Source organism: Bidens hawaiensis, unplaced genomic scaffold (assembly GCF_021521415.1).
Source record: "Bidens hawaiensis isolate Kalapana, Puna unplaced genomic scaffold, B.hawaiensis_p1.1 tig00066608_1, whole genome shotgun sequence".
Lineage (NCBI taxonomy): Eukaryota > Viridiplantae > Streptophyta > Magnoliopsida > Asterales > Asteraceae > Bidens > Bidens hawaiensis.
The window spans coordinates 37,415-50,751 of NW_027501844.1; the positions used below are offsets into that span (position 1 = coordinate 37,415).

The 13,337-nt window shown below is 35.5% G+C and overlaps 1 pseudogene; it reads left to right on the forward strand.

Annotated features, from left to right (window-relative positions):
- Positions 1-1,603: 1,603 nt before the first annotated feature.
- LOC143604771 (F-box protein At1g47056 pseudogene) lies at positions 1,604-2,895 on the forward strand (annotated as a pseudogene).
- The last annotated feature ends 10,442 nt before the right edge of the window (positions 2,896-13,337 follow it).

Consider the following 13,337-nt stretch of genomic DNA (forward strand, 5'->3'; position numbering starts at 1 on the left):
TATTGGGGTTCACATTTGGGTCGGTTGTACCTGTCATTTAGTGTTGTACCTATCAGCCAATGAACACGACTTGTTTAAGTCAAACAGGTTGTTTTCATAAGCTGACATGTATAACTCGGCACAAACGTGAACTTGAGAATGTGCCAACTGTTTCTTATTGTTGTTTTGTATTCTAACATTCTATGAATCTTTTATTTAAATCTAGCGGTTTTGACTTATCCATTAAATTTGAGTAGGTGTGTTTAATAAACACCCCTACTTAAATTTAAAGTCAAAACAGTTATTAGTTAAATAAAAGATTTATAGTGTTAGAATACTAAATGACAATAATAAACGGTTGGCACATTACTATAGTCACACTCAAAATGGGGTATATAACCAAGTGGAAGTCTTCTGAAAAGATTCACCACACTAGTTGTACCATTAGAACTTCAAACTCGTTGCTTCCAATCCGTTCAAGCAACAAACGCTCTCCTTGACAACTGTACTTCTCTTAAAGAATAGTCAATTTCGAGGTTGCGCCTCCACAACAAGAACGAAGTGGTGCTGGAACTAACTAGCCCAGGTGTCGCTACTTCGTCACTCAAATGCATACATCTTAATGAAGGTTGAGTTTTCTTTCGAACCGTTAATTTCTAGTTCGAAGAAACTGCAGTCGTTGAAATTGATATGTTGCACGGGTCGATGGGATAGTATACTAGAATCGGTTACAATTCTTAGTAATAATAATAGAGGTCCGTTTGGAGAGAGTTATGGTGTGTAATACTGGTCTTTCTGCGCTATCTAATTGTACACATTTGCAAATTTTGCATATTGTTTGCACCAATACTAGAGTGATTGCAGTCGTTGAAAGATGTTATTACTTGAGAAAGCTTCGTATCAACTTGGAAGATGGATAAAATGGGACACGATACCTTAATGGTAATTGGTACACACATTATTGACACTACCGCGCTTGGTGTAAACGTTACCGTGCTTAGTTTATTTGAAATTGTAGTGAATTGCAGGAATTTGGAGCGATTAACGCTATGTTGATGCGATATGGTTTATGTTACTGAAGTTTTATGTATCGCGATAAAATGTGTTGCGTTGAAGCGGCTCTATATTAAAGGCTTCCATGTATCTGATCATGGGATTTGGTGAAGGATTGTAGATATAGATATGTTTTAGGTGGAATTAAAAATTGGCTACGCGCGAGGTGTAGATCGTTGGAGGTTTATTTGGATGATGAATCCGGAACAATGATGTAACTGTAAATAAAAGTGGCACTTAAGAAGACGTGGTCAACTTCCCTGCTATGGGGCTAGTAGCTCGAGTTGACGATCCTTTTTCAAGTAATAGGTTGGGGTTTCGGTTGCATGGGTCTTCTGACTTGCACCTTGGGAGGTGGTAAGATGGTGACAACAGTTCAAGTGGTAGCTCATGACTGTACATTCCAGCTTAAACTTACATATAGATGATGTTTGTTTTTCTAAAAATGGTATGCATGAGCTCTTTTTCTGCACCGCGTAGACATTGTTATCTGCGGACTGTTTGTTTTTTTGATGACATTTAGGTTCATGTCATGTTCGAGTCAATTTAGACCCACCAACCCACAAACACGACCCGAATATCATCCTACTCAAATTCAAAGGATAAGTCAAAACCATTAGATACATTTAAATAAAAAATTTAGAGAATGTAAGAAACAGTTGGCATTTTACTCTAGTCATACTCCAAATCCAAATGGCTATATAAACATGTCGAAGTATATTAAAGGATTCACATTCACCTAACTAGCCATATCATTCAACATTCAAGCTTTAAACTCATTACTTCCAGCAGAAAAATAAATAAATAAATAATAACAACAATTTAACTTCCACCTGAAGAATTAATGTTATGAGGCAATCACCCTCCTCCCATTCACCATGGCCACCGGGATCAACCCACCGTTGGTCCCCTGTTCAAGAGTCATCTTCCTCCACCGCCCGATCGGCGATTCTTGTCGAGGAAGCAACCGGTTCTATCGACTATACTTGTTTCCTTCCGGATGATATATTAGCCATAATTTTCCACCACCTTGATACCAGAGACCGCAAGTGTTGCTCTCTTGTATCCAGGAGGTGGCTGTTCGTCGAAGGCCAGACCCGGTACCGTCTCACACTCAATGCCAAATTGGCAATCTTTCCGTACCTCCATCCAATGTTTTCACGGCTCAGTTCCATTACGAAGCTCTCTTTACGTTGCGGTCGTTTATCCCAAAGCATAAACGACAACGGATTGGCTCTAATATCCGCCCATTGCCCGGGACTCATGTACCTAAAGCTTCGTGGCTGCAATAACATTACCGAGTTAGGTATGGAGGCGTTAGCCCATTATTGCAAGCATTTGAAGAAGTTCTCGTGTGGATCTTGTTTGTTTGGCGTTCAAGCAATCAACGCACTCCTCGACAACTGTACTTCTCTTGAAGAACTAGCAATTAAGAGGTTGCACCTCCATAATTTCAACGAAACGAGGCTGGAGCTAATCGGTCCGGGCGCAGTTGCTTTGTCCCTCAAATGCATACATCTCATCGAGGTTGCCAACTGCTTCTTCTTCGAACCATTAATTGCTTTTTCGAAGAAACTGCAGTCGTTGAAGCTGATTAGTTGCATGGGTGCATGGGATAATGTACTGGAATCTGTTACCGTTAATCCTGATAATCGTATTACTGAAGTCCATTTAGAGAGAGTTCACGTGAGTGATATCGGTCTCTCTGCGTTATCAAACTGTCCGCATTTGCAAATTTTGCATGTTGCTAAGACTCCTGATTGCACTTATGCTGGAGTGATCGTGGTCTTTGCAAATTTTGCGTTATCAAACATTTCAGTTACATTTTTTTTCATTGGACAAATAAAACAATCACGAAAATGAGTCTCTCCTATGTGATATATATCTTTCAAGGTAAAAGATTACCACATTCAAATATGAAATTCATTTTTTCTTAATTTAAAAACTATTTTTTACGCATGGTCAATTATATGCCGAATTATTAAGACTTACAAATTGATCAATTGTTTGTTCAATAGTTTGTGAAGCTAAACTTTCTCTACACATGTATACATTGTCATTACCCATTATAGTCACCTCACTCTCTCGCGTAACAAAAATTTATAGCATAAAGGAAGGCAATAACTTGGCCCCGTAGTGGAAGGAATGTTAGCATAAACGACATCAACTTGGGCCAAAGTGGGAGGCTAATTGGTATAAAGATTTTGATGTCAAGTGGTATTGTGGGGTAAATTAAGAAAATTGAAAAGAAAAGGTGAAGAAAAAGTAAAGAAAAAGCAAGTATAATGGTCCATAAAATTATTTTTTACTTATAGGTTGGTAAAACCCGGACATTGGTAAAACCCTATCGTTGTCAATCTCGGGCGTTGAGACGGTGAGTCTACGCAAATTCGGTTGGTTTATGTCACGTTTGTTACGGTACCGGAACTAAAACAAAAACAAAAAACAAAATCGGTATCTGTCGGTTTTAGCTACGTTTATTACGGTACTGGAACTAAAACAAAACAAATTTGACATTCAATCGGTTTTCGTTACCTTTGTTACAGACGAAAGTAAAACGAATCATAAAGGACCAATAAGTGTTCTGGCCGGTTTTTGTTACATTTGTTATGGGCCGAAACTAAAACTAAAACGAATTCGGGTAGACTCACCGCGTTTAGTTTTAGTTCCAGTACTGTAACGAAAACCGACCGAATGCTGATTTTTTTTAGTTCTGGTACGGTAACAAACATGACGAAATCGACTGAATTTGTGTATACTCAACCGTCTCAACACTCGAGATCAATAAGGGTCGGATACCAACGATCGAGCTTTATCGACCAATGCCAATTTTTATAATATTTTTTGTTTTATTTTTGTCTTAGTTTCGATAAAATAGCACACGTAACAAAAATCAACCGAATTCGCGTCGACTTAGTGTACGCTTGGGTTTTACCACCCCTCTAGTTTTTCCGACTTGCCCGGCGCAACGCGCCTAGAAAAATACTAGTTTGTGTAGCAAATTGAAACTTGTGGGATACGTAGAATAAATATGTAAATATTATTTACAGGGATTCCAAAACAAGTTTTTAATATACACTAGTTTTTATAACCGCCCGATCATCAATTAAATACGTTAGCAAGGTGTCACTAACGTATTTCTATTAGCGATATCATCTCTTTATCCAAATTATTGCTATTTATTTATTGTTTTGTATACATGATTGTGGTTTTTCTTATTATATACATATATGCTCAAAACTATGAATTGCTCACCAACCTTTTTGTTGATAAACTTTATTTTATGAAATGTTACAGGTTTGCATTTAGGTTGTTATTGAGATCTTGAAGAAAACGTCACAAATACCTTTAGGATATTAGCAAAATGAACAATATATTTATTTGCTATATTTTGTGATGATTATTGTATGAACAAGTATGTTATGTGACCTTATGATTTTGTGAAATTAAATGAGTTGTTAAATATTGTCGCTTTACATAGTGTCATGCGCTTATGGGCAATCCGTTGCATCCCGGCATGTTCCGCCGTCTTTGGTCGGGTGTAGCAATCCTCATCATGATTAATTTAGGTGAATATTATTTGGGGCTGATCGTCCGGCCTAATCAATGTTTCAGTGTCGGTTTCTGAATCTACTTCTTAATTTAGGTGAAAAAAATATCTCTTTAGGTTTTAAAATTCGTTTGTGCACTTCCTAACTAAAAACACTTGATACCTAATGAATTAAGCTTTCATTGTTTATACAGTTGCAACCGTTGATTAAGGAACCTGATTAAAAAAAACATAAACATGTATGTAAAGATGATGTTGTTACAACAATTAAGGACCTTGATTCACTTATTCCTGATAATGTTGATGATGTTATAGGTATACAACTAATTGGCTCATAATATACATGTGTATACATATGTACTAATATGCTCAAAATACATACTGGTAAGTAATTGAGGTCAGCATCAAATATTTTTCAATTCTTCGTTGTCCATACAGTTTTTGAAAATCTGGTATGCTAAAACCTCATAGTACCTATTTTTTTTATTTTTTTTTTCAAATAATTTCACTGTGTTCTCACTAAAGAAATATATTAAAAATCACAATAAAACAGTAGTCTTTATTCACTTTTAAATATAACAAGAGTAAACGAACAACGTTATCGCATTCAAAAATACAAGTAAAATCACATGTTGTGATCACACATATAAATAGTTCAAAATTTTGATCGAATTTGTTCAACAATTTCTTCTAATCGGGGCATTCTCACTTTCACTTCTCTCTGATTCATCTCTATATGATGTTCTATAAACTTGTATTAGTGTATTAGGGGTTTAAACCCAGTTGGCTTCATCTTAATGTCACTGTAACCCTGTGGCACTGGACAGAGGACACTTGCTGTTGTTACCAAATCTGATCGATCGCCTGAAGGACTACTTGAGAAGGTTACCACAAATGCGGTCGACATAGGCCTTGGCTATGTCTGTGTTAGAAACCGATCAACGATGAAACATATGATGAAGCTCGAATTCAAGAAAACAACCTTTTTGAAACTCACCATTTATTGTCCATGATTGATAAGTCTATGGTGGGTATTCCTGTTTTGGCACGCAAGCTTGTTCAAATCCAATCGGTTATCATATCCAAATGTTTGCCTGATATTCTTAAAAAGATCAACAAGAGACTTAATGATTTAGTTTTGGAGCTCAACAAATTACCCTCGGAATCTTACGACTATTCCTGATGCAATGTAGGCACTCGATTCGAATAGAATCTGTACTTTAGGAAGGTACAATGTGTATTTTCCGGCCACCTTTTTCCAAGAAGTCCCTTTTAGTTAATGTCACTTCTATCAACCTTGACCCTTTATGGATCTTCACAAAAACCAAGGTTTTCACACTTTCAAACACCACCTTTTGAAGATTTATAACCTCTTTAACCCAAATTTCTTGTACTTTTAACACAAACCTTTGAATCTTTAAAGCTTGAACACACTTTTTATGATTATGAACTTTCGAACATTTTTATGAACCTGAACCCACAAAATCTCTTGAAATCTGTCTTTTGACACAAACAAGACCAAAATCCAAGGTTGTGACCCAACATCTACAACTATTAGAGCCCGAAAACTCTGAAACCAATTGTAGTTCCCTTTACCGTATCTAACAACACACAGCTATTACTAGTTATCTTGGATCAACCTCTACACTATTTGGCGGAAACAACTAGTTAGGACTGAGATATCGGATCATGTTTGGTGGTTTATTGTCGTGAGGGAAAGGAAGGAAGAGAGAGTTTGTGGGTTAGAAGATAAGGGTTTTGCCAAAAGGTCAATTTGTGTATGAGATACACACATTTTATATAGTGTGTGTTCTCATGCACATGCATTTCATTAAAATCGGTTCAATGGGCTTAAGTACAAATGGCCTTGGGCCTAAACATACAAAGATAAGTTTAACAAAACATAAAAAAAATACATATTACAAATACGGAAGTCTAATGCTAGAAATGGGCATTACAATTTACTCGTTCTATTAACGATGTACTTTAATTAGTTTGTCGGTTTATTTCCTTGTATGTTTCAAGTCATTGTAAACAAAGTCCTTTGGGCCGTAAATAATGAAATGGCATGGCTTCACTTATAAAAGGTGAAGCATGCACATGCTAAAATAACTTTTGACACTATTACCTTATCCACTCACCAACTCACTCCTCTCCATCTCTAACTTTCTACATCGGGTAATAACCAACCAAACAAATATGCGAGATCTCGGTTCCTCAATAGTGATTTCCGCTAGCTAGTGTTGAGATTGATCTAAGAATACTAGTTGTTTGTTATTTGATCCGTTAATAGGACCTTCAAAGAATACATAGTTTACTAAGAAACGTTGGAACAGATTCGGGCTTTTGGATCAAGGTGGTTGATGGTTCAGATCTATAGTATGTTTAAAAAAAACTATTAAGTTTTTTATTTACATTGTGTAATTTATATTACAGCCTCCTCTGTGTGTGTAGTGATTCGAGGCTGGAAGTTTTGTGCCCTAACCTTTAAATTTTCTTTTAATGAATGTGGACCGCGTTGGTTGTTTTAGCAAAATATGGAAGTAGGGTTTTGAGAACATTCTATATAAACTAATGACACTCCACACGTATGCGCCGCACATCGCTTCTCTTATCATCTAGATCCCGCTCCCAAAGAAGGAATCTCTTACCTGGTGGATAATGTAAGCGATTTTACCTATGTTAGTCTTAATCCTCTAATCATTCTTTACTTGTTTCAAAATCATAGCTTTTTATATCCATTGATTCTGTTGGTGTTAAGATAAAATATTCAATTATGTTTGAATATACAAGTAAATCTATATCGGATGCTTTTTCTTCAACATTTTGGTAATTTTCTTTTACCACATGGATATTATGAAATAGATCGTAAACAAATAAAGAATGATTTGAGTGAAAATAACTTTTTTGTTCGATATTACGTATGTGAAGTATTGGGGATTTAAAGTTTTCTTCTAGTTAATTTTATCAATTATAAATTATAAATGTTAGGTTTGATCCTACCCATCTCAAGTTACACATAGATTTGGCTAACCAATTAGGAGGAGGTTACAACATGTTGTTTGTTCATAGCATCTCGATGGATTTCGAGGTAAACTCTTAAACTACTTCAGAAAATGGTAACTTCAAAGAAAGGTGCGATGAACGAGTTTTGAAATCGCTAAATAAAGCAACAAAAATGAAAGTTTTCAATGTGCATCTTATATTAAAACTTAAAATTAAATTAAAATTGAGATCTAGCTCTTAGAAGAAAAGGTGTAAAATCAAAAAGTGAATTCTAGCCGATGGTTCATTGGCAAAGCAAAGCTTTTAAACACAAAGGGCCGGAAGGTCTGCTGTCTAAGTCCCCAAATGACTAAAAATCTCCGTTGAAAGAAAGAAAAAAATTAAAGAAATTTGTAACAGTGTAATTCCTTGTTTTATATTTCTTTGAATAGGAAATACTAATTGCTTTTTCTAATCATTTTGTTGTGTTTACAACATACACTGAATATAGTTTTTGTTTCATTTGTAATTAGTTTCTATTTTAATTTGACGAAATGTGGTATTTCTTTTTTTAACACTTTTTTTATCCTTCATATGCTACTGAGGGTAATACTAGCTAGCTTTATACTTTCAACTTTCTATTTAAAGTAAAAAAAAGCAAGTTAGAAATAAATAATACCGAATTTTATTTATTGACCTATAATAATCTCAACTTTAAGAATCACTATCAACGGTCTTAACTTTCATCTATTTTTGTCTCAATGGACCTCTGTTAAAAAACATTTAACGTCATTAAGTTTTTTCCCGTTTCAAACCGATGTTTTAGGGCTTTTGATAGAAAGAACGATACGAGTCGACCGATGTAAAACTTATCAAGGGGGAGCTCAAAATGTATACAAAATTTCACAAACGAGGGGCGCCTCAAATTTTTGGTCAAATTGGGTTTTGGGAGGAACTACCTTTATTGCTTAATTGATAGTTGAGAAACAACTGATTTGGACCAGGAAGGATAAATTCTATGCCATCTTCATGAAATACATTATTATGAAATGTCTTATCTGATATGATTTCAAACACAACAAACGAACCACCTTTCAAGTTGGTTTGTTTAAAAACCTCAATCCATCCATCCTCTAGCCCACAACCCATTCCATCCCAAAGACATGAAACTTTAAACATATATCTATCTGGAGCAATAAGCTCGAAAAGCGAATTCATGTAATTGTCACCAAATTCTTGAATCACATACCACTCAGGGAAATCCTATTAAACATATTAATTAAAAGACATTTGAATTTGGAAACAGTCATTAAAAACAGAAATTAAAAACTTACCAAGTAATGGACATGTCGGTTTCTGACTGGAATACATATCATAGTACCGGATTGATCATTTACGTTTCTTTTGAAAGTAAACATATTCAACATAGATCTTGATTTAAGCTCAAAAACAACATATGTTCCAGCTTGTATACAACATTCTCTGATTAATTCAGTCCAACCAGTTCCAAAATAAAAGTCATAAAGTACTTTGATTATAACAACAGAAAACGTTCTACCACTTTGATCATAAATCAAACAACAGCCGGTATTCGATTTCATGTCAGCAAACATTGGTTGAACAGCTTTAGGAATGAGCTATAAGTAATACAAAAAATGTTCTTAGAATGTATATGTTGCAAAACTGTAAAACTTTTCATAAAAAAAAAAATTAACCAGATAACATTAACATGCCATCCTACTCATGGAATCGTTGTCGATATCTACCAGGAACTTAACTCCATTATTGAGACGTGGCATTTTTATGTTATTTGTAACATCCTACTTTCAGTTATATTAATAATATAAAGTTCGTTTATTTTATAGCGGGTCGTTATCGGTTTAGTTGAATAGAATACGAGATGGACTTGTGTTGGGTTATGGACTTGGGTTATGGAGAAATGAAGGAAAGACCATGGGCTTAAGCCCATGATCAAAAATATATATACCCTTAATCCTCCATTTAATTCATTTACACATATCCCTTACACCATCCAAAACACACACTTAAGATTCTCTCTCTAGTTCTCTCTCTCTCTAAACCGATATCAAGAAGGAAACCGAGAACCGACCCGAGGTAATGATAGTATTTTATTGTTTGAGCTTAAAACCGTTAGTTATGAACACGAAACGACGAGCCGACACCGTTAAACCGTTTAAGTCACGAGATCCGGGTGGGTTCGGGTATAAACCGAACCTATGATGAGCTTAAGGGTCACCCTAGCTCAGATCTGGATCGAACGGGACGAAAAACGGTGGAAAACGAGTTAAAACACGTTTTTCCGGCGAATGCGCAGTTTTCCGGCGTTGGCGCCGGAAAAGGTTGGTACGAGGTTAGCGATGTCAGGGAATGTTCTGACATTCCCTGACCTAACCCTAATTCGCTAAGGGTAACTAGCGAAGTAGGTGTGATTCGCCAGCCGATTCGCTAATGAAATATTAGCGAACTATCATCTCATTCGTTAAGGAAATAAGGGCGAACTAGGCCATTCGCTAAGGCCATTCGCTAAGAGAGGGACGAATGAACCCCCTTCGTTATAGGGTTCATTCGTTGACCAAATCAGTTCGTTAAGGTCCAATTCGCTATAAGGACCAGTTCGTTAAGATGCCTGATTCGTTACAAAGGCAAATTCGCTATAATGGCTAATTCGTTATGAATTCCCATTCGTTAAGAACTGAGTGACGAATTAGAACTTTGAAAGAATGACAGAACAGTCCCTGGACTTAGAAAAGAATGATATAATTATAAAGTGACCCTTGGAATTTGATGATTTATGAAAGATGCCTTCAAGGGTTAAAGTGTAGCGATTAACTAACCGGTAATAATCCAATGAAGTAAAACCGGCTTAGATACGTAAGATTAATTAAGTATACGATAGGAAGAGTTAGAGCCGTATTTAATATATGTATGATTATACAGTTAGTCGTGCTCAGCTCAGGAAAGGATTAACTATAAACGGTGAACGCAACCTCCTTGAGGTGAGTTTCTAGCCCCACTTCCTTGTTATATTTTTGGGGCTGTGTGCATACTCGATGTGATAGTTAATACACTTATCTTAAGTGGTAAGTGTATGCCTTGTATGATTTATGTATGATGATTGTTTGACGGTGCGTGAACGATCTTCAGATATTGCATGTACCGTCAGGTGGTAGTTAAGATATGATTGATAAGTATGATGAAAGATATGATGTATGTATGAATATATGATGTATGCATAATGTATGTATGTTATGATGATGGTACGTGAACGCTCTTCGGAGATTGCACGTATTGTCAAGGAAAGTATATATGAACAGGTACGGTACAGTTACACGAAACAAAGGGACCAGACCCTAATAATATCTGTGATGGTAGGGACCAGACCCTAATAATATATGTGATGGTAGGGACCAGACCCTAATAATATCTGTGATGTTGGGGACCAGACCCTTTATAATATCTGTGATGTTAGGGACCAGACCTTTATAATATCTGTGAGGTTATAGAGCGGAAGGCTCTTTAAATAGAACGGATAGTTATGTATGAAAAGTAAGTATGAATAATGTACACCCCTTCGGGCACGTGTGCAAGTATGAGAACAGATTGTATGTTGTATGATTAACTAGAACTCACTCAGCATAGCTGACTTTTAGTATGCACGCAGGTGAGTAGATTGAGGCAGCTTGCATAAGAGGAAGCACATGGCATGGACTTGAAGAAGCTAGCATCTCAAGAAATGTTATGATATTCTAAAGACAATGTTTTATGTTTTAAATGATTTGAATGCCCGTTAAGACAACAAAGTATGGTTTTGTAATATGATGGTTTGAATGTTTTAAGATTCCGCGAATGTTTTTATTAACTCTGTTATTATGAACTGTGTTTATGAGTAATTCCAACGTCCAAATGTGAGGCACCGGTAATGGGGCGTTACAAGTTGGTATCAGAGCATAGTTCGAGAGATTTAAGCATCTTATATGCTTAGACTCGAACAGAGAATGGGATTAAAGTAAGAAAAGAAAGAAGATGCCAGTTCAAGAATGCCATGTGTCACTCAAGCAAGCTCAGTAACGGTAAAGTGTATGATTAAATATGTATGTTAATGTTAGCTTGATTGCTAAAGAAAGGATATGTGAATGTTAGGGATAGGATTACTTGATTGATTAACTGTTTAGGATAGAACCAGCACAAATAGACTCATAAGGGAAGTGTATAGGACACGGAAAGTAACGTGATCAGCTAATCACAATTGGCCACTGTTATTACCTGTTAGCCTTAATATCCTTATACTAAATGGTTCCTTAAGTGATGACGTTTGTGTTTCCTTATAGAATACGATGGCTGGAGTTAAGAAAGTTGCTGGAAAGAAAGGACGCACGGGACGCCATGGCAGGCCATGCGTTGTCAGAGAGCCGTCGGTAGCACCAGTTACCAATGCTGAGGGAGAAGGGAGTGCCGATGGAGGAAGCCCGAGTAACAACGAGGGAGTTCAACTGGATCCCGATGTTCATGCTGCTATTGCCCAAGCGATAGCAACTGCTATGAAGAACATGAATCCCGATATAGATTTTGCTTATAAATTCTAGTTAACATACCTTGTATGACAACTGTGACAACTAAAACATATCTATTTTATTTTTGCTTATATGTAATTGATAATAATATAACATAGAGTTATTCATCAAAAGTAAACAACAACATTAAACATAAAAATAACAATAACATAAAAACATAGAACGTTATCAAACCACATAACACATAAAAAAGACAAAAAACAGACAACAATTATTGGTACAGAAAACACAACCTAATTCCATTTATTACATGATAGATTTAAGAAACTCGGTCTTTAATTCAATAGAGCAGTTCAGAAGTTTTATCGCCTTAAACAAATCTTTCAACTCATCTACTTCCTTTTTCACTGTGTTAACAAAAAACAAAGCACACAAATTGTTAATAGTACTACCAGGCATGTTTGCTAGCAAATTTGTTATTTCATACCTCATATCCATGTTTACACCAGCGGTTATGATAAACTGATCATGTAAAGCATCACGATTCTTTGTATCTTCAAGGATCTGCGCTTGAATCTGTTTCAACAACAAATCCTTATCCGGTGAAGAAGACGATGAAGATGAGGAACCCTCAAAATCCATATCTTCGGGAATGAGTATTGTGTGGTGAGGTGAAAGGTGTGGTTGTAATTAAATAGATAAAAATAAAGATAGATAAGACAAAAAAACTACTGTAAAATAAATTATTGAGAAAAAGTGAAAATATTTTAAATATCAACAATGTGCTTTAATAATTTAAATCTGACAACTATGAAAGACGCTTACATGTTCTACAAATTCAAAGTTTGAAAAATTGGTCACAAAATAACCCTATTGAAATGACAACTGCATGTAATTAGAAAATTTTCGTCAGATTTTAACTTAATTATGCTATATGTTAAATCTCTAACCAATTAAAATACCAAAAAAAAATAGAGATTGATTACAAATTCCATTAATACGTTCAACTACTTAACTTGAAAAAATGGTAATGCAATCATGCCTACTAAAGTGTTAATATGCCTAGATATAATTATAGTCAATTCAGATATTAAGTAAATAATTTAATAACTTCATTCACCAACCAAAAATCTTAAAGTCTATAAAAAGAGAGCAAACACATCACACAAACACACAACAAAAAATTGAAAAAAAATGGATTTTGGAAATGTTACTGTGAAAAGCATTTTCAGAGCAAG